Source organism: Pecten maximus, chromosome 3 (genome assembly GCF_902652985.1).
Source record: "Pecten maximus chromosome 3, xPecMax1.1, whole genome shotgun sequence".
In the NCBI taxonomy this organism is placed as follows: domain Eukaryota; kingdom Metazoa; phylum Mollusca; class Bivalvia; order Pectinida; family Pectinidae; genus Pecten; species Pecten maximus.
The window spans coordinates 42643462-42670210 of record NC_047017.1 but is presented as its reverse complement, the minus strand read 5'-3'; the positions used below and the strand labels follow the sequence as shown (position 1 = coordinate 42670210).

At 37.9% G+C, this 26749-nt stretch overlaps 1 long non-coding RNA gene across 1 annotated transcript in view; it reads right to left on the bottom strand.

Annotated features, from left to right (window-relative positions):
* The window catches only part of LOC117324257, a 60350-nt gene that overhangs the window by 15304 nt on the left and 18297 nt on the right, over positions 1 to 26749 (bottom strand). The gene's annotated exons all lie outside the window — the stretch shown is intronic.

Genomic DNA, 26749 nt, shown 5'->3' with positions numbered 1-26749 from the left:
ACTAGCTATAATCGGAGGAGCTGCTGATGCGATCCTCACCAAACTTTGTTTCTGGGTGTCAATGGCAGCGGGGGCATAGACATTTTCTAGTTTCATGAACGTTCCTTAAGGAAAGTCCTCTCATAAAAATGTCCCAAGGAAAAGTAATAATGGATTAAAAAAAAACAATTCTGCAATGCTTTCCTTTATGTTTAGGAGTAAAGAACATGTTGAACTGGGGACCAGGAACGATCGCGTAACTGTTTCTTAGGAAGAGGAAGTTTGATTGTCCCACCTGCTATGACCACCTGATCTCGGAGAGTAGATCTTTGATCTTTCAGCCATTACATAAACAATTGAGACAGCTTGACTAAATTCACTTCTCGGAGACGCTACTATAATGCTGTTTCCATCACCACGTGATTTATTAGTACCAGGACCATTGGCTTCCGGCGAGTGCTCGTCTACTTCTTCACTCAAGCAGTATGTTGATATCATTAGGTGACACGGAACTCGTTTGGAGCTCGTAAATGTAATCACTTCACGTAGTTGGAAATCAAGATTGAAATAGAGATAAACGGAAGAAGAATAAAGAATAAATTAGATTCTGAAATCACAAATTATATTTGATTACATAAGTTGACGTATAGACAGCGTTCTCTCGGTAAATTGATCTTAAATACTAATGTCAGCTCGTAGTATGTTGTTTGATGATCGTCTGAATTTACTACAGATCGACATGTTATTGGGTGTGCTTGATTTATCATAGACGAAACTGTCTTTTAAGTGATTGTACAAGCGTTACACTTAGCCATCACCAAGGCTTTCTACAGAACGGTAGTTGTACAGGGCATATTTATCAAATATTATTCAGAATATGAAAATGAAATATAATATTCGTTAAAAATACAAATGTTATTGAAATTTGTACTCAAATTAGAAAAAACATTAATTTTGTAGTCATATTTTCGTCATATTTTCGTCACATTAAGTACGTATATATGATTAACTTGAACAATTATCGGAAAAGACAAGAAAAAAATTCAAAAGCTTGATAAACAATACACTATGTAATGTAAATTATGGTAAGCTTACAATGGCGACAAAGGGTGTCACAGGAAGAGAACACATGGCTAAATTAGTACAAATAAACGTTTGTACGATAAATCAACCAAAAGTTTTATTGCTATCCATGTGACAGAGAGAATTTAATAAACGATTAGGCTATGACGTGTAGTTTTTTTTTACAGAATATGGGTATGTAATAGAGGACACTTATATGAAGGTCTTTTGTGTTGAAGAGTAAAACAATGGTGATCAATAAGATGAGGACCTCTTATGTTGTACAGAATGAGAACAATGGTATAGATAGGTGAAATGAGGATCTCTTTGTTGTACAACTGAGAACAATGGTATGATAGGTGAAATGAGGACTTCTTTGTTGTACAGAATGAGAACAATGGTATGATAGGTGAAATGAGGATCTCAGTGTTATACAGAATGATAACAATGGTATGATAGGTGAAATGAGGATCTCTATGTTGTACAGAATGAGAACAATGGTATGATAGGTGAAATGAGGACCTCTTTGTTGTACAACTGAGAACAATGGTATGATAGGTGAAATGAGGATCTCTATGTTGTACAACTGAGAACAATGGTATGATAGGTGAAATGAGGACCTCTTTGTTGTACAGAATGATAACAATGGTATGATAGGTAAAATGAGGACCTCTTTGTTGTACAACTGAGAACAATGGTATGATAGGTGAAATGAGGACTTCTTTGTTGTACAGAATGATAACAATGGCATGATAGGTGAAATGAGGACCTCTTTGTTGTACAGAATGATAACAATGGTATGATAGGTGAAATGAGGATCTCTTTGTTGTACAGAATGATAACAATGGTATGGTAGGTGAAATGAGGATTTCTTTGTTGTACAACTGAGAACAATGGTATGATAGGTGGAATGAGAACCTCTTTGTTGTACAACTGAGAACAATGGTATGATAGGTGGAATGAGGACTTCTTTGTTGTATAGAATGATAACAATGGTATGATAGGTGGAATGAGGACCTCTTTGTTATACAGAATGAGAACAATGGTATGATAGGTGAAATGACCTCTATGTTGTATAGAATGATAACAGTGGTATGATAGGTAAAATGAGGACCTCTTTGTTGTACAGAATGATAACAATGGTATGATAGGTGAAATGAGGATCTCTTTGTTGTACAGATTGAGAACAATGGTATGATAGGTAAAATGAGGATTTCTTTGTTGTATAACTGAGAACAATGGTATGATAGGTGAAATGAGGACCTCTTTGTTGTACAGAATTATAACAATGGTATGATAGGTAAAATGAGGACCTCTTTGTTGTACAGAATGAGAACAATGGTATGATAGGTAAAATGAGGACCTCTTTGTTGTACAGAATGAGAACAATGGTATGATAGGTAAAATGAGGACCTCTTTGTTGTACAGAATGAGAACAATGGTATGATAGGTAAAATGGGGACCTCTTTGTTGTACAGAATGAGAACAATGGTATGATAGGTGAAATGAGGACTTCTTTGTTGTACAGAAAGATAACAATGGTATGATAGGTGAAATGAGGACTTCTTTGTTATACAGAACGATAACAATGGTTTGATAGGTGAAATGAGGACTTCTTTGTTATACAGAATGAGAACAATGGTATGATAGGTGAAATGAGGACCTCTTTGTTGTACAACTGAGAACAATGGTATGATAGGTGAAATGAGGACCTCTTTGTTGTACAGAATGATAACAATGGTATGATAGGTGAAATGAGGACCTCTTTGTTGTACAACTGAGAACAATGGTATGATAGGTGAAATGAGGACCTCTTTGTTGTACAGAATGAGAACAATGATATAGATAGGTGAAATGAGAACCTCTTTGTTGTACAACTGAAAACAATGGTATGATAGGTGGAATGAGGACCTCTTTGTTGTACAACTGAGAACAATGGTATGATAGGTGAAATGAGGACCTCTTTGTTGTACAGAATGAGAACAATGGTATGATAGGTGAAATGAGGACCTCTTTGTTGTACAGAATTATAACAATGGTATGATAGGTGAAATGAGGACCTCTTTGTTGTACAACTGGGAACAATGGTATGATAGGTGAAATGAGGACCTCTTTGTTGTACAACTGAGAACAATGGTATGATAGGTGAAATGAGGACTTCTTTGATGTACAGAATGAGAACAATGGTATGATAGGTAAAATGAGGACCTCTTTGTTGTACAGAATGAGAACAATGGTATGATAGGTGGAATGAGGACCTCTTTGTTGTACAGAATGAGAACAATGGTATGATAGGTGAAATGAGGACCTCTTTGTTGTACAGAATGAGAACAATGGTATGATAGGTGAAATGAGGACCTCTATGTTGTACAGAATGAGAACAATGGTATGATAGGTGAAATGAGGACCTCTATGTTGTACAGAATGATAAAAAGACAAGACAGGTATAAGATATGATTAATAATGCTGGGGAATAAAATATTTGTATAAAAAATGATGGGCGATCATACTTTGTAAAACTAGAGAACCAGGGTTATGAAATGAGGCCACATTTCGTTGTATGAAATGAAAATTGAAAATGAGAATAGGACCACATTCGTAAAATGTAAATGCATATATGCATAGATGACATTTGGGGTCATCCACGAGTATGAGGACGAGTATGCCACCTTATGTATGTAGACTGGATTAGGGTACCATGTACGGAAGGTGATGGTCGCTATTTACCTGGTAATAACTTACCTAGGCTCGTGTCAAGAATTACTCATGCTGAAAACATGCACGGCATTTAAATATTTTCGATGACCAACTTCAAGGTTTATAAAGTTAAGGTAATATTTTTAAAGGGCACTTTGGAAATCCTTTTGATAACATCACCAAATCTACTTAGATTTTCGCAGATTATCATCCTGCAAAAATATGTTAAATTTCATGTGAGAGACTCTGAAGCTCTTTTGTCAACAAATGATTGTAAAATTGATCACATTGTGAGGAGAATAAAGCGCTGGAACCGATATCTGCCATGGATTCTTAGCGGTCATTTACAAATGGAATTTGGTAATTTGCCGACTCTCTACCAATGGATTCCATCTGTAACATGTATATTGATAATACTGATCAAAGTGACACGGACAGAAACTGTTATGTCATAAGTTTGTAATGTTATCAGGCTGGTAAAACGGGCGGTAAAGGTTTTACCACCCACGCCGCCCGGTGTCATATAGGTATACAGTAGGTATACGCGTTAAAATGGTTTTATCAACAAATATCTATAAAAAATCACATCATGTCCAGTTTTTAAGTCATCTCTTCCTTTTGGAACACTTTAAACAATGATTTAAACACGGCCTACGGAATATATGGAAGTTTGTATGATCAGCCCTCATCACAGTTAAGGTCTCCACACACTTGTTCTGGAGTCGTTTTTATAAAATGTGTCCTCTATTTAATGTTTACACCCAAAGTAAAACGAAACCGGACTTGGAAATCGGAAATGACCGATGAGCAGTGTCACGATCTAGTTTTATATCATTTATAAAACATAACATTTAACTTGTTTTAGTCTGTTTTCTCATAAACTAATATCCACATGTAAAGTCGGACCTGGGTTGGTGTGACGGCGAGGTGGAATGGAAAATACCCATCACATACAGATAACACATGGAAGTTTTTTTTAATATCCAACAATAAACCGGGAAATCAACGCTTCACGTGCACCTGTTCTACATCAAAGACACGGTTAAGTTCCAGACTTTCTGGAATTTTAAAACCAGACTCCACCTAGGCTGGGGGAGGGGATACAATGTACATGGTGATATTAACGAAAGGTTAACGAATATTATCATCATAAGAAAAACTAAATCACTTTTAATGATTTATAATTAAACATTTTCACTCAATACATCAAATCAATACATCAATATCACACTGCTGGTATAATTTGGTCAAATGATCTGCGTGACGTCAAGGCGGCGTCATATAATCGCGACACAGGCGTGACTAAACAGTATGTCACAAATCTCACCAAACATCAAAAGCAAATGTTTACAAACATCAAAATCTACAAAAAAAAAAAAAAAAAAACAACGTGAAAAGTTAAAAAAAGAAGAAGAATTGAAGTTGCCAAGCATCAAAAGTAACCAACTATGGAAAGCCACAGGATCGGTAAGGACAATCGTCCTAAATCTGTTCCCGACAATCGTCCTAAATCTGTTCCCGACATGTGATGATTGGTTTTAAACTCCTATATATAGACTGTTTTATTTGTTGATTTGACGTTAAGTAAACACACCCTGTATATGTACACTATTACGATATATGGTACGTGTGCTCTTGTCAACATTGACATACATAGCATCCTAATTATAGCGACCAGTGACGAGTACGTCTGGCCAACAGCCCAAAACCAGGGTAATTAATGGTGAAAGCTCCTCAGTACCAAAGTTCAGGTCCGTCACAGCTTCATGTACATGTAACACAGGGATCGAACGTAGGACCGCGATACACAGGGGTCGAACGTAGGACCACGATATACAGGGGTCGAACGTAGGACCACGATACACAGGGGTCGAACGTAGGACCACGATACACAGGGATCAAACGTAGGACCGCGATACACAGGGGTCGAACGTAGGACCACGATACACAGGGATCAAACGTACAACCACGATACACAGGGATCGAACGTAGGACCACGATACACAGGGATTGGACGTAGGACCACGATACCCGACCGCTGTACCTCTGTACAGTGCCATGATTCTATATTCGACCCCTGTACAGTGCCATGGTTCAATGTTCGACCCCTGTACAGTGCCATGGTTCTATGTTCGATTCCTGTACAGTGCCATGGTTCTATATTCGACCCCTGTACAGTGCCATGGTTCTATATTCGATCTTGTACAGTGCCATGGTTCTATATTCGACCCCTGTACAGTGCCATGGTTCAATGTTCGACCCCTGTACAGTGCCATGGTTCTATGTTCGACCCCTGTACAGTGTCATGGTTCTATGTTCGATTCCTGTACAGTGTCATGGTTCTATGTTCGATTCCTGTACAGTGCCATGGTTCTATGTTCGACTCCTGTACAGTGCCATGGTTCTATGTTCGACCCCTGTACAGTGCCATGGTTCTATATTCGATTCCTGTACAGTGTCATGGTTCTATGTTCGACCCCTGTAAAGTGCCATGGTTCTATGTTCGATTCCTGTACAGTGCCGTGGTTCTATGTTCGATTCCTGTACAGTGCCATGGTGCTATGTTCGATTCCTGTACAGTGCCGTGGTTCTATGTTCGATTCATGTACAGTGCCATGGTGCTATGTTCGATTCCTGTACAGTGCAATGGTTCTATGTTCGATTCCTGTACAGTGCCATGGTTCTATGTTCGACCCCTGTACAGTGCCATGGTTCTATGTTCGATCCCTGTACAGTGCCATGGTTCTATGTTCGACCCCTGTACAGTGCCATGGTTCTATGTTCGATTCCTGTACAGTGCCATGGTGCTATGTTCGACTCCTGTACAGTGCCATGGTTCTATGTTCGACTCATGTACAGTGCCATGGTTCTATGTTCGACCCCTGTACAGTGCCATGGTTCTATGTTCGACCCCTGTACAGTGCCATGGTTCTATGTTCGATTCCTGTACAGTGCCATGGTTCTATGTTCGATTCCTGTACAGTGCCATGGTTCTATGTTCGACCCCTGTACAGTGCCATGGTTCTATGTTCGACCCCTGTACAGTGCCATGGTTCTATGTTCGACCCCTGTACAGTGCCATGGCTCTATGTTCGATTCCTGTACAGTGCCATGGTTCTATGTTCGATTCCTGTACAGTGCCATGGTTCTATGTTCGACCCCTGTACAGTGCCATGGTTCTATATTCGACCCCTGTACAGTGCCATGGATCGATGTTCGATTCCTGTACAGTGCCATGGTTCTATGTTCGACCCCTGTACAGTGCCGTGGTTCTATGTTCGACCCCTGTACAGTGCCATGGTTCTATGTTCGATTCCTGTACAGTGCCATGGTTCTATGTTCGACCCCTGTACAGTGCCATGGTTCTATGTTCGACCCCTGTACAGTGCCATGGTTCTATGTTCGACCCCTGTACAGTGCCATGGTTCTATGTTCGACCCCTGTACAGTGCCATGGTTCTATGTTCGACCCCCGTACAGTGCCATGGTTCTATGTTCGACCCCTGTACAGTGCCGTGGTTCTATGTTCGACCCCTGTACAGTGCCATGGTTCTATGTTCGATTCCTGTACAGTGCCGTGGTTCTATGTTCGACCCATGTACAGTGCCATGGTTCTATGTTCGACTCCTGTACAGTGCCATGGTTCTATGTTCGACCCCTGTACAGTGCCATGGTTCTATGTTCGACCCCTGTACAGTGCCATGGTTCTATGTTCGATTCCTGTACAGTTCCATGGTTCTATGTTCGATTCCTGTACAGTGCCATGGTTCTATGTTCGATTCCTGTACAGTGCCATGGTTCTATATTCGACCCATGTACAGTGCCATGGTTCTATGTTCGATTCCTGTACAGTGCCATGGTTCTATGTTCGATTCCTGTACAGTGCCATGGTTCTATGTTCGACCCCTGTACAGTGCCATGGTTCTATGTTCGACCCCTGTACAGTGCCATGGTTCTATATTCGACCCCTGTACAGTGCCATGGATCGATGTTCGATTCCTGTACAGTGCCATGGTTCTATGTTCGACCCCTGTACAGTGCCATGGTTCTATATTCGACCCCTGTACAGTGCCATGGTTCTATGTTCGACCCCTGTACAGTGCCATGGTTCTATGTTCGACCCCTGTACAGTGCCATGGTTCTATGTTCGACCCCTGTACAGTGCCGTGGTTCTATGTTCGACCCCTGTACAGTGCCATGGTTCTATGTTCGATTCCTGTACAGTGCCGTGGTTTATGTTCGACCCATGTACAGTGCCATGGTTCTATGTTCGACTCCTGTACAGTGCCATGGTTCTATGTTCGACCCCTGTACAGTGCCATGGTTCTATGTTCGACCCCTGTACAGTGCCATGGTTCTATGTTCGACCCCTGTACAGTGCCATGGTTCTATGTTCGACCCCTGTACAGTGCCATGGTTCTATGTTCGATTCCTGTACAGTGCCATGGTTCTATGTTCGATTCCTGTACAGTGCCATGGTTCTATGTTCGATTCCTGTACAGTGCCGTGGTTTATGTTCGACCCATGTACAGTGCCATGGTTCTATGTTCGACTCCTGTACAGTGCCATGGTTCTATGTTCGACCCCTGTACAGTGCCATGGTTCTATGTTCGACCCCTGTACAGTGCCATGGTTCTATGTTCGACCCCTGTACAGTGCCATGGTTCTATGTTCTACCCCTGTACAGTGCCATGGTTCTATGTTCGATTCCTGTACAGTGCCATGGTTCTATGTTCGATTCCTGTACAGTTCCATGGTTCTATGTTCGATTCCTGTACAGTGCCATGGTTCTATGTTCGATTTCTGTACAGTGCCATGGTTCTATGTTCGATTCCTGTACAGTGCCATGGTTCTATGTTCGATTCCTATACAGTGCCATGGTTCTATGTTCGATTCCTGTACAGTGCCATGGTTCTATATTCGACCCATGTACAGTGCCATGGTTCTATGTTCGATTCCTGTACAGTGCCATGGTTCTATGTTCGACCCCTGTACAGTGCCATGGTTCTATGTTCGACCCCTGTAAAGTGCCATGGTTCTATGTTCGACTCATATACAGTGCCATGGTTCTATGTTCGATTCCTGTACAGTGCTATGGTTCTATGTTCGATTCCTGTACAGTGCAATGGTGCTATGTTCGACCCCTGTACAGTGCTATGGTTCTATGTTCGATTCCTGTACAATGCCATGGTTCTATGTTCGATTCCTGTACAGTGCCATGGTTCTATGTTCGATCCCTGTACAGTGCCATGGTTCTATGTTCGATTCCTGTATGGGGCCGAAATCAGGTTCGTGCAGCACAGAAATGACGAATCTATACAATCAGAATAAAACCTCATTTTGTACAAATGTAACATAGAAGTCATTTACACCAGTTTGTTTTCAGTGAGTGTTAGTTAATTGAGTGAGTGTTAGTTAATTGAGTGAGTGTTAGTTAATTGAGTGAGTGTTAGTTAATTGAGTGAGTGTTAGTTAATTGAGTGAGTGTTAGTTAATTGAGTGAGTGTTAGTTAACCTTGAATGAGTGTTAGTTAATTGAGTGAGTGTTAGTTAATTGAGTGAGTGTTAGTTAATTGAGTGAGTGTTAGTTAACCTTGAATGAGTGTTAGTTAATTGAGTGAGTTTTAGTTAACATTGAATGAGTGTTAGTTAATTGAGTTAGTGTTAGTTAACCTTGAATGAGTGTTAGTTAATTGAGTGAGTGTTAGTTAACATTGAATGAGTGTTAGTTAATTGAGTAAGTGTTAGTTAACATTGAATGAGTGTTAGTTAATTGAGTAAGTGTTAGTTAACATTGAATGAGTGTTAGTTAATTGAGTGAGTGTTAGTTAACCTTGAATGAGTGTTAGTTAATTGAGTGAGTGTTAGTTAATTGAGTGAGTGTTAGTTAATTGAGTGAGTGTTAGTTAATTGAGTGAGTGTTAGTTAACCTTGAATGAGTGTTAGTTAATTGAGTTAGTGTTAGTTAACATTGAATGAGTGTTACTTAATTGAGTAAGTGTTAGTTAACATTGAATGAGTGTTAGTTAATTGAGTAAGTGTTAGTTAACATTGAATGAGTGTTAGTTAATTGAGTGAGTGTTAGTTAACCTTGAATGAGTGTTAGTTAATTGAGTGAGTGTTAGTTAATTGAGTGAGTGTTAGTTAATTGAGTGAGTGTTAGTTAACATTGAATGAGTGTTAGTTAATTGAGTTAGTGTTAGTTAACCTTGAATGAGTGTTAGTTAATTGAGTTAGTGTTAGTTAACCTTGAATGAGTGTTAGTTAATTGAGTTAGTGTTAGTTAACCTTGAATGAGTGTTAGTTATTTGAGTGAGTGTTAGTTAACATTGAATGAGTGTTAGTTATTTGAGTGAGTGTTAGTGATTTTTGAGTAAGTGTTAGTTAACATTGAATGAGTGTTAGTGATTTTTGAGTGAATGTTAGTTAATGTTGAATGAGTGTTAGTGATTTTTGAGTGAATGTTAGTTAATGTTGAATGAGTGTTAGTGATTTTTGAGTGAGTGTTAGTTAACATTGAATGAGTGTTAGTGATTTTTTATTATTAAAGGGAATGCCATATTGTACTGACGTATGTTGGGACTATATGTTTGTATTCATGTATTCCTTGATGTTTTTATTCGATGAGTTGTAAGGTAATAATGAACTGAATGTTAATGAAAACGTGTCAAACTTAGGACCACAGCGCTCAGGACCATGTCCGGAAAACATGGATCGAATGAAGGTTATAGGGTCGACCACGGCGCACGCGGGTCAAATTATATCAAACTTGGAAGTGTTATACTTGTTTCAGCGAAGTTAATTACATGCGTAAAACCTACATCGTGCATGTGAAGATTAAATGAGTCGAGCCTAGGTCCACCTGTACAGTGTACTGAACCGATTATTGGATCGGAATAAAACTTTCTCAGAGCTTAGTCATCATACTATCGTGTTAATCACTGATATTACATTATATTTATCTAAAATACAAAACCCTTTAATGTCAACGCATCTCCTATTAAAGCCTATGAAATACGTCGTCACATGTACATCATGTATGGACCCTAAACACGGTAATGATACTAGTGTAAATACTCAATTTTATAGTAATGTACACATCATCACACTCCATCGTCAAAGTCTGGTCAACTTGACCAGTGGAATCTCGTGTTTGTAACTGTCCATTTGTCTTGACCTCCCGGTATGACGGGAGAATCACACACGGAATACACCAGTTTAATTGATACGAGCTGTCGTTATGTAGGACTATGACGTGTTACCGATCGATACCAACAAGAGTAATGTCCCGAAACATGTCTAAAATAATGGAATCGGTAATAAAACAAAACTTATATAGTTAAATTAAGTGTTCGGTACACTTATTTTATTTTTATATTTGCTAATCAATAATAACAGGACAGATTCCCATCAGGTATCAACATGACAGTTTCCGATCTCATTATTAACATAACTATTCCATAGTTACTACAGCGTTTTCTCCATCTTAATCCGATTTCCCATTGTAATCCGAAACCTCATCGTCATCCGATACCTCATCCTAATCCGATACCTAATACCTCATCCTAATCCGATACCCCATCCTAATTCGATACCCCATCCTAATCCGATACCTCATCCTAATCCGATACCTCATCCAAATATGATACCTCATCCTAATCCGATACCTCATCGTGATACGATACCTCATCCTAATCCGATACCCCATCCTAATCCGATACCCCATCGTGATACGATATCTCATCCTAATCCGATACCTCATCGTGATACGATACCTCATCCTAATCCGATACCTCATCCTAATCCGATACCCCATCGTAATCCGATATCTCATCCTAATCCGATACCTCATCCTAATCCGATACCCATCCTAATCCGATACCTCATCCTAATCCGATACCCCATCCTAATCCGATACCTCATCCTAATCCGATACCTCATCCTAATCCGATACCCATCGTGATACGATACCTCATCCTAATCCGATACCTCATCCTAATCCGATACCCCATCGTGATACGATACCCCATCGTGATACGATACCTCATCCTAATCCGATACCTCATCCTAATCCGATACCCCATCCTAATCCGATACCTCATCCAAATATGATACCTCATCCTAATCCGATACCTCATCCTAATCCGCTATCCTGTCCTAACCAGTATCCTGGATGCTGTATCTCATGCTGAGTCATGTAATTCTAGTAATTGTGATTGTTACATACGATGTTTCAGAATGTTATATGATAATTGGACGACCTCGCTACGTTTGGGTGGACAGATAACACATCATACATATACCAGTGTGTTAAACAAAGATGGGATTGGGGTGGGGTGTTATTTATTTATTCATTTTTTTTTTTTGATAAGTACACGGAATTTGAAGATATACCGGTCAGTTAAGCTGACAAAATGGAGCATCTGCACGCGGAAGTTTAATTAGTATACTACTGGTCATCCCACAGATAGGTATCAGATCAATATATAGATAGCATGACGTCATCAATCGCCAAGTGCGCATCTTGCCCTAAATACTGATTGACTCATGCTGCATTAACCTCCAGCCTCCGTATAGAGTCCCTGAGATGGTATACTGCCTTTCCGATTGTGACACAGATAAGCATAGGAAGAGTTATAATCAGTATCTTATTAAATACTCTTCATTTTCCATGTCGATTGCGCAAACAACCCTTGTTTCACCTTGATAATTTGGCACAGACATCTTTCTCAAGTTCGTGTAGTACAGAGTTGTTCTTACAGTGTACTCAGTACAGTTTGTTAATATAACCAATATTGATATCAATGCTTCATATTCCCTCGACGAGTATTAGGGTACATCTTCATCTCTTCATGGAGATTATGGTTATATGTCTATCTATTCGTCAGGAATACGGTTAAATTTCTCTCCCTTCATCGAGAATATAGTTACTTTTTCTATCAATTCAAGGAACATACATATGTACAGATACATTTCTATCTCTTTATATCAGTACATTTTACATTTATTATACACATTAACACCGAACATTTCTATAGCGCACACAATCACGTGACAACTGTACTTTTCATTTAGTGTTGACGATCTCATATGCGAGGTAATTGTCAACATTTCAGATCGAGACCACACATTTGTTGTTTTAAGTACGGGATGTATAGCGAGGGTACCGACACCGGTTTCATACTTTGAAGCATATGGACAATTTATACCAGTTTTTTCTCGTGACAAATTTTAATTTCCTCTTCAAATCATGTTATTAACTAAGAAATCATTAGAACAATGTTAGGTACGTATGTATTAATCAAAGTTTGATCCATACTGATTGTTAAATTAAAGTTGTTATTTTTCAATGTATAACGTAAAATCAAAAACGACATCATTATTATTCAAAGGACCAAATTATGGTTGACGAATTTCCGACGAGGAATCGTCTTAGAACGGACATATCATCGTTTTGGGGTCTGATTTCAGGTTCAGTTATGGTTCAAAATGCTTAGTCAGATAGTGTTCTCGTCTAACCCTCCCCGTTTGACCTAGAAATAATCACAGGAGGGGTCCAATTAGTACCAAAAACGTAATTGTGTACCTAACGCACGTGTTACTCGTAAACTGCCACCCACGTGTAGCGGTAATACCCAGGTCTCTCGCGCATGTACACGTGCGTGCATTGTTTACTAATCGTCAATAGACGGTCAAGGACAATGGTTCATTAGTCATATTGGGTGACGTTAATTGAGTAAATCTATTATACCATTATTGTAGAGTTAACGTCAGGATATAACGTCCATCATCAGAAGATATATTTTATAACTACTGTTATATATATCTACAGTATGTCATCTTTTATATTGTAAATGCTGGTCCAGGCGGAAGTCCGAACTGATTATCACGGATATGCTGTTCATAAGGTTATATACTTATTCTTTATTTTAATTAAAAACAGAAAAAAATGTTAAAACTATCATAATGTGAAGTGATGTCATCGAAATTAACGTTTTCGTGGGCGGAGGACATATGCCCCCAAAAACTGTCCGGTGTTTCGCCGAACGAGATCATCGCTCATCTGTTTCTGAAGTGCATACAGTTGGCAAATCTCCAACACAGGATGACACAGAGTATCGCCCGGATATACAGCATCCGATACGGAAACAACCTCGCTCAAAGATAAAAGCTAATTTTGTAGTATAATAATACATGTTTAGTCCTATACAATATGGTCATCAATCTGCAAAATGGCGCTAATTCTGATCCCGGATATAAAACTTGGAAAAGATTCAAAACCGGAATTCCGATGTTAAGACCATGGGAGTATTCCAAGCGGTATACGTTGTTGACAGTATTTACATCCAGCACCAAGCTACACTTAAGGAAGACAAGATTTAAATGAAGACGGAATAGTACGTAAGGGCTAGATATACTCATACTGCTGTCAACTTAAAGTGTCGGAATAGGCGGTGATTAGTATACAGTATTGAGTGCAAATCAAGAAAACTCGCGGAGTACGCATGCGTCATAATACTGAGGGCCGTGGTATTGTCAGTTGTGTGATTAAACAACAAACAAACACAATCCCAACTGTCAAAACGAATAATAAACAAACAGTCCCTCTTTCTATTCTACCCTATAACCCCTCACCATTCTGTCGTCAGTCTCTCTCTCTCTCTCTCTCTCTCTCTCTCTCTCTCTCTCTCTCTCTCTCTCTCTCTCTCTCTCTCTCTCTCTCTCTCTCTCTCTCTCTCTCTCTCTCTCTCTCTCTCTCTCTCTCTCTCTCTCTCTCTCTCTCTCTCTCTCTCTCTCTATTCTACCCTATAACCCCTCACCATTCTGTCGTCAGTCCCCCTCTCTACTCTACCCTATAACCCCTCACCATTCTGTCGTCAGTCCTCTCTCTATTCTACCCTATAACCCCTCACCATTCTGTCATCAGTCCATCTCTCTACTCTACCCTATAACCCCTCACCATTCTGTCGTCAGTCCCTCTCTCTATTCTACCCTATAACCCCTCACCATTCTGTCGTCAGTCCCTCTCTCTATTCTACCCTATAACCCCTCACCATTCTGTCGTCAGTCCCTCTCTCTACTCTACCCTATAACTCCTCACCATTCTGTTGTCAGTCCCTCTCTCTACTCTACCCTATAACCCCTCACTATTCTGTTGTCAGTCCCTCTCTCTATTCTACCCTATAACCCCTCACCATTCTGTCGTCAGTCCCTCTCTCTATTCTACCCTATAACCCCTCACCATTCTGTTGTCAGTCCCTCTCTCTATTCTACCTTATAACCCCCCCCCCCCCCCCCCCCCCCCACACACACACACCATTCTGTCGTCAGTCCCTCTCTCTACTCTACCCTATAACCCCTCACCATTCTGTTGTCAGTCCCTCTCTCTACTCTACCCTATAACCCCTCACTATTCTGTTGTCAGTCCCTCTCTCTACTCTACCCTAGTGCCCCTCACCACAGGGGGTAGGCGCGGTAAGGCGAGAATTGTAAGATAAAAGATAAGCCCCTCCCGAGTTTGGCCCCTCCCGAGTTTGGCCTGTCCCATTCAGCCCTTATTCCGTCGGCAGTCCCTCTCTGTGTGTCGTTGGCACTGTAAAACACATTTGGAATAATTGTCGTTATTATACATGTAAATAAAATTGCTTATTTCTTACGGAATAAGCAGAGGCGTTTAAAAAATGAGTTATCGGGGTAGCAATGGAATAATGTCAGCATTGTCGCATATAGGATGCCCTTATGTAAACGATATTGTTTTGGTTATGAGTATCGAAAAAGGCCACAGCTGTACAAACAAAACATCTGGTTGTGTCCTTTTAATGTTTATCTATTATGTAACGAAGTACTTGATTGAAAATGGATTTGCTTACTATCTTCAACGTTTATTATACGGAAAAAACATACAACTTAGTAACAGAGAAGTGGTATTCCTCCTCTCAGGGCATCAATTTCTACTCTGATACCACACTCATTATCTGGAGATACCACACTCATTGTCCGAAATCACCACATTCATTGTCCGGAATTACCACACTCGTTGTCTGGAGATACCACACTCATTACTGGAGATACCACACTCACTGTCCGAAATCACCACACTCATTGTCCGGAATTACCACACTCATTGTCTGGAGATACCACACTGATTGTCTGGAGATACCACACTCATTGTCCGAAATCACCACACTCATTGTCCGGAATTACCACACTCATTGTCCGGAGATACCACACTCATTGTCTGGAGATACCACACTCATTGTCCGAAATCACCACACTCATTGTCCGGAATTGCCAAACTCATTGTCCGGAGATAATACACTCATTGTCTGGAGATACCACACTCATTGTCCGAAATCACCACACTCATTGTCCGGAATTGCCAAACTCATTGTCCGGAGATAATACACTCATTGTCCGGAATTACCACAATGATTGTCCGGAATTACAACACAGATTGTCCGGAATTACAACACAGATTGTCCGGAATTACCACACTGATTATTCGGAATTACCTCACTTGATTGTCCGGAATTACCACACTGATTGTCCGGAATTACTACACTCATTGTCCGGAATTACCACACTCATTGTCCGGAGATACCACACCCATTGTCCGGAATTACCACACTGATTGTCCGGTATTACCACACTGATAAGGGTTGTAGGAATACAATAGTTAATAGTTACATGTTTTCATTTAAGCTGAGGCATAAACGAAGGGACAGTTTTCGGCTATATGTACCAGATTGGAACAGTTATAATATGGGTAATGTTGTCGGTAATATAGATAATGTTGTCGGTAATATGGGTAATGTTGTCTGATATATACGTAATGTTGTCGGTAATATGGGTAATGTTGTAATATGGGTAATGTTGTCGGTAATATAGGTAATGTTGTCGGTAATATAGGTAATGTTGTCGGTAATATGGGTAATGTTGTCGGTAATATAGGTAATATTGTCGGTAATATAGGTAATGTTGTCGGTAATATGGGTAATGTTGTCGGTAATATGGGTAATGTTGTCGGTAATATGGGTAATGTTGTCGGTAAAATAGGTAATGTTGTCGGTTATATGGGTAATGTTGTCGGTAATATGGGTTATGTTGTCGGTAATATGGGTAATGTTGTCGGTAATATAGGTAATGTTGTCGGTAATATAGGTAATGTTGTCGGTAATATGGGTAATGTTGTAATATGGGTAATGTTGTCGGTAATATAGGTAATGTTGTCGGTAATATAGGTAATGTTGTCGGTAATATGGGTAATGTTGTCGGTAATATAGGGTAATGTTGTCGGTAATATAGGTAATGTTGTCGGTAATATGGGTAATGTTGTCGGTAATATAGGTAATGTTGTCGGTAATATGGGTAATGTTGTCGGTAATATGGGTAATGTTGTCGGTAATATGGGTAATGTTGTCGGTAATATGGGTAATGTTGTCGGTAATATGGGTAATGTTGTCGGTAATATAGGGTAATGTTGTCGGTAATATAGGTAATGTTGTCGGTAATATAGGTAATGTTGTCGGTAATATAGGGTAATATTGTCGGTAATATAGGTAATGTTGTCGGTAATATAGGGTAATGTTGTCGGTAATATGGGTAATGTTGTCGGTAATATGGGTAATGTTGTCGGTAATATAGGTAATGTTGTCGGTAATATGGGTAATGTTGTCGGTAATATAGGGTAATGTTGTCGGTAATATAGGTAATGTTGTCGGTAATATAGGTAATGTTGTCGGTAATATAGGTAATGTTGTCGGTAATATGGGTAATGTTGTCGGTAATATGGGTAATGTTGTCGGTAATACAGGTAATGTTGTCGGTAATATAGGTAATGTTGTCGGTAATATAGGTAATGTTGTCGGTAATATGGGTAATGTTGTCGGTAATATAGGTAATGTTGTCGGTAATATAGGTAATGTTGTCGGTAATATAGGTAATGTTGTCGGTTATATGGGTAATGTTGTCGGTAATATGGGTAATGTTGTCGGTAATATGGGTAATGTTGTCGGTAATACAGGTAATGTTGTCGTTATATGGGTAATGTTGTCGGTAATATGGGTAATGTTGTCGGTAATATGGGTAATGTTGTCGGTAATACAGGTAATGTTGTCGGTAATATAGTTAATGTTGTCGGTAATATAGTTAATGTTGTCGGTAATATGGGTAATGTTGTCGGTAATATGGGTAATGTTGTCGGTAATATGGGTAATGTTGTCGGTAATATAGGTAATGTTGTCGGTAATATAGTTAATGTTGTCGGTAATATAGGTAATGTTGTCGGTAATATGGGTAATGTTGTCGGTAATATAGTTAATGTTGTCGGTTATACAGGTAATGTTGTCGGTAATATGGGTAATGTTGTCGGTAATATGGGTAATGTTGTCGGTAATATGGGTAATGTTGTCGGTAATATAGGTAATGTTGTCGGTAATATAGGTAATGTTGTCGGTAATATGGGTAATGTTGTCGGTAATATAGGTAATGTTGTCGGTAATATAGTTAATGTTGTCGGTAATATAGGTAATGTTGTCGGTAATATGGGTAATGTTGTAATATGGGTAATGTTGTCGGTAATATGGGTAATGTTGTCGGTAATACAGGTAATGTTGTCGGTAATATGGGTAATGTTGTCGGTAATATGGGTAATGTTGTCGGTAATATAGGTAATGTTGTCGGTAATATGGGTAATGTTGTCGGTAATATGGGTAATGTTGTCGGTAATATGGGTAATGTTGTTGGTAATATGGGTAATGTTGTTGGTAATATGGGTAATGTTGTCGGTAATATAGGTAATGTTGTCGGTAATATGGGTAATGTTGTCGGTAATATGGGTAATGTTGTCGGTAATATAGGTAATGTTGTCGGTAATATGGGTAATGTTGTTGGTAATATGGGTGATATTGTCGGTAATATGGGTAATGTTGTCGGTAATATGGGTAATGTTGTCGGTAATATAGGTAATGTTGTTGGTAATATGGGTAATATTGTCGGTAATATGGGTAATGTTGTCGGTAATATAGGTAATGTTGTCGGTAATATAGTTAATGTTGTCGGTAATATAGGTAATGTTGTCGGTAATATGGGTAATGTTGTAATATGGGTAATGTTGTCGGTAATATGGGTAATGTTGTCGGTAATACAGGTAATGTTGTCGGTAATATGGGTAATGTTGTAATATGGGTAATGTTGTCGGTAATATGGGTAATGTTGTCGGTAATATAGGTAATATTGTCGTAATATAGGTAATGTTGTCGGTAATATGGGTAATGTTGTCGGTAATATAGGTAATGTTGTCGGTAATATGGGTAATGTTGTTGGTAATATGGGTAATATTGTCGGTAATATGGGTAATGTTGTTGGTAATATGGGTAATGTTGTCGGTAATATAGGTAATGTTGTTGGTAATATGGGTAATATTGTCGGTAATATGGGTAATGTTGTTGGTAATATGGGTAATGTTGTCGGTAATATGGGTAATGTTGTCGGTAATATAGGTAATGTTGTCGGTAATATAGGTAATGTTGTCGTAATATGGGAAATGTTAAATATATATATATCAATTAAACCAAAATGCAAGTACCGGAAATAAAATAGTTCTTATTTTAGTTTCAGCTAAAGCGGTTCAAGTATTTTTTATTTAATAACATTGAATTAACAAATGCTCCTAGATCTAGGTCTATCGTCATATGTCATTGTCTGCAACAGATTAATGGCCTGAAGTTTGGGATCCTCTTCATATGGTTTGTCTGTGGTAAGCAGATTTTTGTGATGTAGAGATCTAAAATCGTCGTCTTGTTACTTGACTGTTAAAACATACCAAGAGTTATACCATAGTAGTTAAAGAACGCGGAAGTCGAGGCTCTAGCATTACGTCACTCGGCGTACGCTAGCCATTGTTAACAATTCAAAAATGACGCAACACGTATTTATTTCCATTACAAGAAACGTGAATATCAAATAATATATATCTGTATGTTTTCTTAAAGTTATACTTACCAATAAATAATGTCGGTAGTACATGTATCTTTTTTGATCGATTCAATATTGTGTGTAAACTTTTCTTTTATCATCATTTATGCAACATTTAAATGAATGAATACTCCTATATAAGAATGTCTGCATAAGTATTACTGCATGTCTGCACCGCCTGACTTCAGGTAATATTATACACGTACATACTATTTTACATACGTGCATATCTATATATAGTATGGATCCGGATGAGTTGTCACCGTGGACTGACGAAACTGATGTACCGTGTCTCCGGTACTGAAACAATTGTGTAGCATCATTTATAAGATTGCGGTCGGCTCGTTGTATTTGGTATTTTTTGCTTTGTTTTTGTTACTCTATATGATGGACATGGTTTGTGAGGATGACATTATATAACTAGGCGCGTACTGACTTCACCACCTGAAAATGCCAATATAGTAAATCACTTTGTCAGTTACAATGTGTCGGAAATGTCATCTGACAGCCAATTAACGAACATGTATCCTATCGTGTATCTATACAACAAATCGGAACAACCATAACTGTTAAATATATTAGTTTGTAAGATTATAAACGTCATAAGTTTGAAAACATTAAGCTTAAATACAGACAATGCAGTGAGTCATCTATGTACAAATCGTATAAAAAGCGGTATGCAAACAACGTTTTACTGTTTGCAGTGAAATTGACATCGATAGCACGCGTGAATGTCGAACTGATTATAAATTAGTAAAGCTGCAAAAAGTAATAAGATATTTTACATACTGATTGCATTGTTGGGTAATTTATTTCAGATTATGTTATGGCGAAGCTAATTAAGATATTTTACGCACGCGCGAATTATACAGTAACTTACAGGTTTGTTTAATTTTGAAATAATTAACACATTTATTGTGTCTCCAAACTCTTTCCATTAAACGTGTACAGTAACAGTAACATCTCTATTTTTTCACAATCAAATAATCAGCGTTTATAATATATGGACTGAGAAAAGCGACTTTAATTCAAGATGAATTTTTATGTAATTTACATAATTATTTTTCATAAAATGTACTGATATTTTGCATTATGACTGAGCTTGTTAAACATCTCAATTAAGGTAGACCGGAGTTGCCTCCCCTAAAAAGTCAATGACTATTGTAATCAGTAGATGACAGGTTTATACCAATTTGACCAAATCCATCCGTTCTTACATGTTATTGTGCGCCTTGTCCTATTAGCGAAAAAGGAATAAGTTATTGTGAAAAGAACATGCTTCCATGTTTTTACGAAAAAAAAAAAAAACGAAAAAAACAAACAAACAAAATAGATGAGTTTTTCCGTATTCAAGAGTTATGTGCGATGTTTCGATGTCGACAATCTGCTGACATTGACCTAACGCCAGATATAGATACACAGGTAATACTGTGAATCTTCACTATGGTGTACCAAGTGATAAATCTGATACCGTTAACCACTAACTGTACGTCTATATCTTTGTAGAGACACGCTGATGACAAAGATGATAGACTATTATGGAGTTCGAAACACGTGCCATTCTCCTCAATGACGCGTTTTATAGGACACCACGATGGTACAGAATGTATATGGTTCAAAAACAAACCTTTGAATGAGGACTTCAAATCATGCGTTTTTCCTCTGAAAAGCTGCAATTATATATTTCAATGTTGCCATTGTTCGCGCTTTAAGACAATTATGCTTGATTAACTTTATTTTTGTAAATATTTTGTACTGTCATTGACATTTTTTTTTTTATATTGATGATGATGATGATGATGATGATGATGATGATGATGATGATGATATGATGATGATGATGATGATGATGATGTAGCTCGAGATTCCTCTGGCCCTGACACCATGTCTGGTGTAGGGTGGTGTCAGGGCCAGAGGAAACTCGGGCTCATGATGATGACGACGACCCGGTACAGCGTGTCATTATTGTCCGATTCATTATTTAGTCTGCGCTTGAAGTTTCATTTCTCTATCAGCCACTTTGAAATTACCTCGATCAATACCACTTTGTTTCTTTTCGGATCAGTTTTATACCCTCTAAAATTTCAGCGTATATCTTAAACCTATATCGGACGCAATGTCACCCCCCAGTCGACCCGTGTACGATGCGCCATGATTCTTAAATTAGAATTGAATACACATTCAGAAATCCAATTAAACTCGTATCCCTCATTGTATTTCTAGTTATTTAATGAGGTACAGAAATTGAAATGGAATTACAAATTTGAAATTAATTAGACGTGGCTTCCATGTTTCTATAGTGTTTAATCCATATACATACAGTACTTTTATATTTAGGAAAGTATTGTCAGATGGTTCTGGATCCTGGTCACACTCAGGAATAATCATGTGTATTAGAGATGCCGAATTAAGGACGCTAGAGTTACCTCCCTCGAATGACTCGGATTACGTACAGTCTAAGGGAGATAATTTTGTTGCAATGTGGTAAAAATTCACTTAAATCCAAACTTACTGTCTGAAAAAGTTCAGAGATTTGCGTTTATACCAACTATATACTCTTAATTAGAAAGACACCAAACACGTGCGTTACTTGTATTGACAGCCAAATGAAACTGTTAAGAATGTTATTTGAAAAGATACCATTTTAACAAGTATTACAAAAGAAACGAAGTGAGAGGAACGGGGAAATAACGATAGAATCTTTACAATCTATATTTGGTAAACAGTATAATTTCAGTGCCGTATTTTCACACTGATGTGGCGTAATAATGTTTTTTTTTATAATGGGGGACATGTAATACTGCGTCACTTCCCACTTTCGTTGTACCTTGACTGGTATAGGAAAATCGTAAAGATGGATATACCAACTGAGGTAGACTAACTGACCAATACACTGTACTAACAAGAGCTGTTATAATTGATCTGCTCAAATTTTTATTTCTATTTATATTTGTGAAATAGGTAAATCACCAAATGAAGTCAAGAACGGTCCGTTGTGGTAAGATATACCAAGAGTGCTAGAGTAGTCTCCCCTGACTGAACTGGTTTAACTGTCAGTCTATAGGGAGCTAATCTAGTTGCGAACTGAAATGTTACACATTTGGTGAAAAAAAAATGAAAAATTAAATAAAACAATTAATAAATCATTTTATTGCATTTTTGTCAGTGAAATTTTTAGAAAATTATCAAGCTAATAAAACTTGTATTTTCACTGCAGCGATGAGCAGTGAAAATATAAGATTTTGCAGTGAAATATACAAGTTTTGCAGTGAAAATATAAGTTGTTTCTTTTAACCAATCGGAGCGAACCTTTGTATTCACCTCATTGAAACTTGCCGATTTTTCCAATCGAAGCGAAGATAGATAAATTGGTTGTTTTGCTATATTTCTGAAATATTCAGACTAGTATTTTATAAAATACTCACTTGACGTTAGCTTTTCCTGCAGTTAGTCCGAAAACAGCAAACAAACGCTTACACTGCGTTGGTCAGTCCTTTCAAAATGGCGCCGTCAAATTGACGTGGAGTAACGTCACAAAGAGATGACGTCATGAATTACGTTACTGATTCTCGCACTTTTTAACACAATTAATTTTTCGATGTCTTTAATTTTTTTTTTTTTTAGTATATAAAATGCAATAAAAAGAAAATTGAATGGCTTCCCTTTTAATATAACATTTCGATATTTTTCACTCGTGCTTCGATATCAATATTCTGTCATACTCGTAAAATATATGATATATTAGACGGGAAACCATTCAATATCCTCCATATATTTTCACGAGAAACGAAACTTAAGCGAAAATATACAGAAACCCAACGTACATGTACCAACGGTAACTACAACCCATTATCCAACTCATTATCCAACTCATTATCCAACTCATTATCCAACTCATTCTAGTTTGTAATGATTAAGCTTTCTTTAGAAGTACAAGTCCGTTTTGAATTTTAGTTTTTCTTATATTCAGCCTGTATTTCGCGCTGTCAACCGGACCTGTTCCTGTGACGACAGGACGACAGCTGACCTTTCCCGGAAAAAGTGAAATGTTACTAGCAAGCGTTTAATTGTTATATTCACATTTGATTATGTTTAACTCTATCTTTCTTTAATAAATACGTTCTTTGTTTTCACCAATTTCCTTGTATGTTCATATGGAAAATCAGAATTTTTAAATCAAATTCATTTCTGTGATTGATATGCAAGTAATGTGACACACGGTACAAAGCTTTCCCTGACGATGAGGGGCCGCGGTGGCCGAGTGGTTAAGGTGTACCGACACTTTATCACTAGCTTTCCATCTCTGGGTTGCGAGTTCGAAACCTACGTGGGGCAGTTGCCAGGTACTGACCGTAGGCCGGTGGTTTTTCTCCGGGTACTCCGGCTTTCCTCCACCTCCAAAACCTGGCACGTCCTTAAATGACCCTGGCTGTTAATAGGACGTTAAACAAAAACAAACATCCCTGACGATGATCAACATAGCGCAAAAATGACGTCAAAGTAAGTCAATTATTATAACTATGATTGATATTTGGTTTCTACACAGACCTATCCAATAAGGGGCGGAATGAGTAAACTCCTATGCCTACCTACACTATTTGAGAGCATTTGGACGAAATGCACTACCCCGCAAAATTTCAGGTAGTAAAGTGATTCCAGCGGTCAGAACACCGACATTCGGCTAATGTACTATTTGCATGACAGCTTTTTCGAAAGCTCGCATTAAAGTTTTCAATTTCTGTTTGTGTACAAACCAAACTTTTTATATATATCAGTGTAAACCAACACATTATAGAGTAAACCAACACATTATAGAGTAAACCAACACACTATAGTGTGTACCAACACATCATAGAGTAAACCAACACATTATAGAGTACACCAACACATTATAGGGTATACCAACACATTATAGAGTATACCAACATATTATAGAGTACACCAACACATTATAGAGTACACCAACACATTATAGAGTACACCAACACATTATAGAGTACACCAACCCATCACAGGGTATACCAACACATTATAGAGTATACCAACACATTATAGAGTATACCAACACACTATAGAGTAAACCAACACATCATAGAGTATACCAACACATTATAGAGTAAACCAACACATCATAGAGTATACCAACACATTATAGAGTATACCAACACATTATAGAGTATACCAACACATTATAGAGTAAACCAACACATTATAGAGTATACCAACACATTATAGTGTATAACAACACATTATAGAATATACCAACACATTATAGAGTATATCAACACATAGAGTACACCAACACATTATAGAGTACACCAACACATTATAGAGTATACCAACACATTATAGTGTATAACAACACATTATAGAATATACCAACACATTATAGAGTATATCAACACATAGAGTACACCAACACATTATAGAGTATACCAACACATTATAGAGTATACCAACACATTATAGAGTACACCAACACATTATAGAGTATACCAACACATTATAGAGTACACCAACACATTATAGAGTATACCAACACATTATAGAGTACACCAACACATTATAGAGTATACCAACACATTATAGAGTATACCAACACATTATAGAGTACACCAACACATTATAGAGTATACCAACACATTATAGAGTATACCAACACACTATAGAGTAAACCAACACATCATAGAGTATACCAACACATTATAGAGTAAACCAACACATCATAGAGTATACCAACACATTATAGAGTATACCAACACATTATAGAGTATACCAACACATTATAGAGTAAACCAACACATTATAGAGTATACCAACACATTATAGTGTATAACAACACATTATAGAATATACCAACACATTATAGAGTATATCAACACATAGAGTACACCAACACATTATAGAGTACACCAACACATTATAGAGTATACCAACACATTATAGAGTACACCAACACATTATAGAGTACACCAACACATCACATGGTATACCAACACATTATAGAGTATACCAACACATTATAGAGTATACCAACACATTATAGAGTATACCAACACATTATAGAGTATACCAACACATTATAGGGTATACCAACACATTATAGAGTATACCAACACATTATAGAGTATACCAACACATTATAGGGTATACCAACACATTATAGAGTATACCAACCCATTATAGAGTATACCAACACATTATAGAGTATACCAACACATTATAGAGTATACCAACACATTATAGAGTATACCAACACATTATAGTGTATAACAACACATTATAGAATATACCAACACATTATAGAGTATACCAACACATAGAGTACACCAACACATTATAGAGTACACCAACACATTATAGAGTACACCAACACATTATAGAGTACACCAACACATCACAGGGTATACCAACACATTATAGAGTATACCAACACATTATAGAGTATACCAACACATTATAGAGTACACCAACACATCACAGGGTATACCAACACGTTATAGAGTATACCAACACATCATAGAGTGTACCAACACATTATAGAGTATACCAACACATTATAGAGTATACCAACACATTATAGAGGGTACCAACATATTATAGTGTATACCAACACATTACAGAGTAAACCAACACATTATAGTGTATATCAACACATTACAGTATATACTAGCTCGATCACACTAGTTCCAACATTTATCAGTCCATTATACACATGTATATTACTGAATACATATAAATAAACTCGTGGCTGAGTTCTCTCTGAAATGTAAGTGATGTTACATGCCACTCGCAGATTAAAAAGAGTTAAATTTTAGGAAATTGGTTAGATGCGGTCAACCAGTAGAGAACAAATGAAAGGTTTGTTAACGAAACCGAAAAACACACGTACGTACCTGTGGCTGTACCTGATGTATTAACACGCGTGAATTGTATTCCTACTCGAGTTATCTCCCTTACATTAGCATTGATCTCTGTAAATTGCGGGTCAAAGGTTAAACCTCTATATAAGGCAATACTGTGTCTGAGCTCTGTAG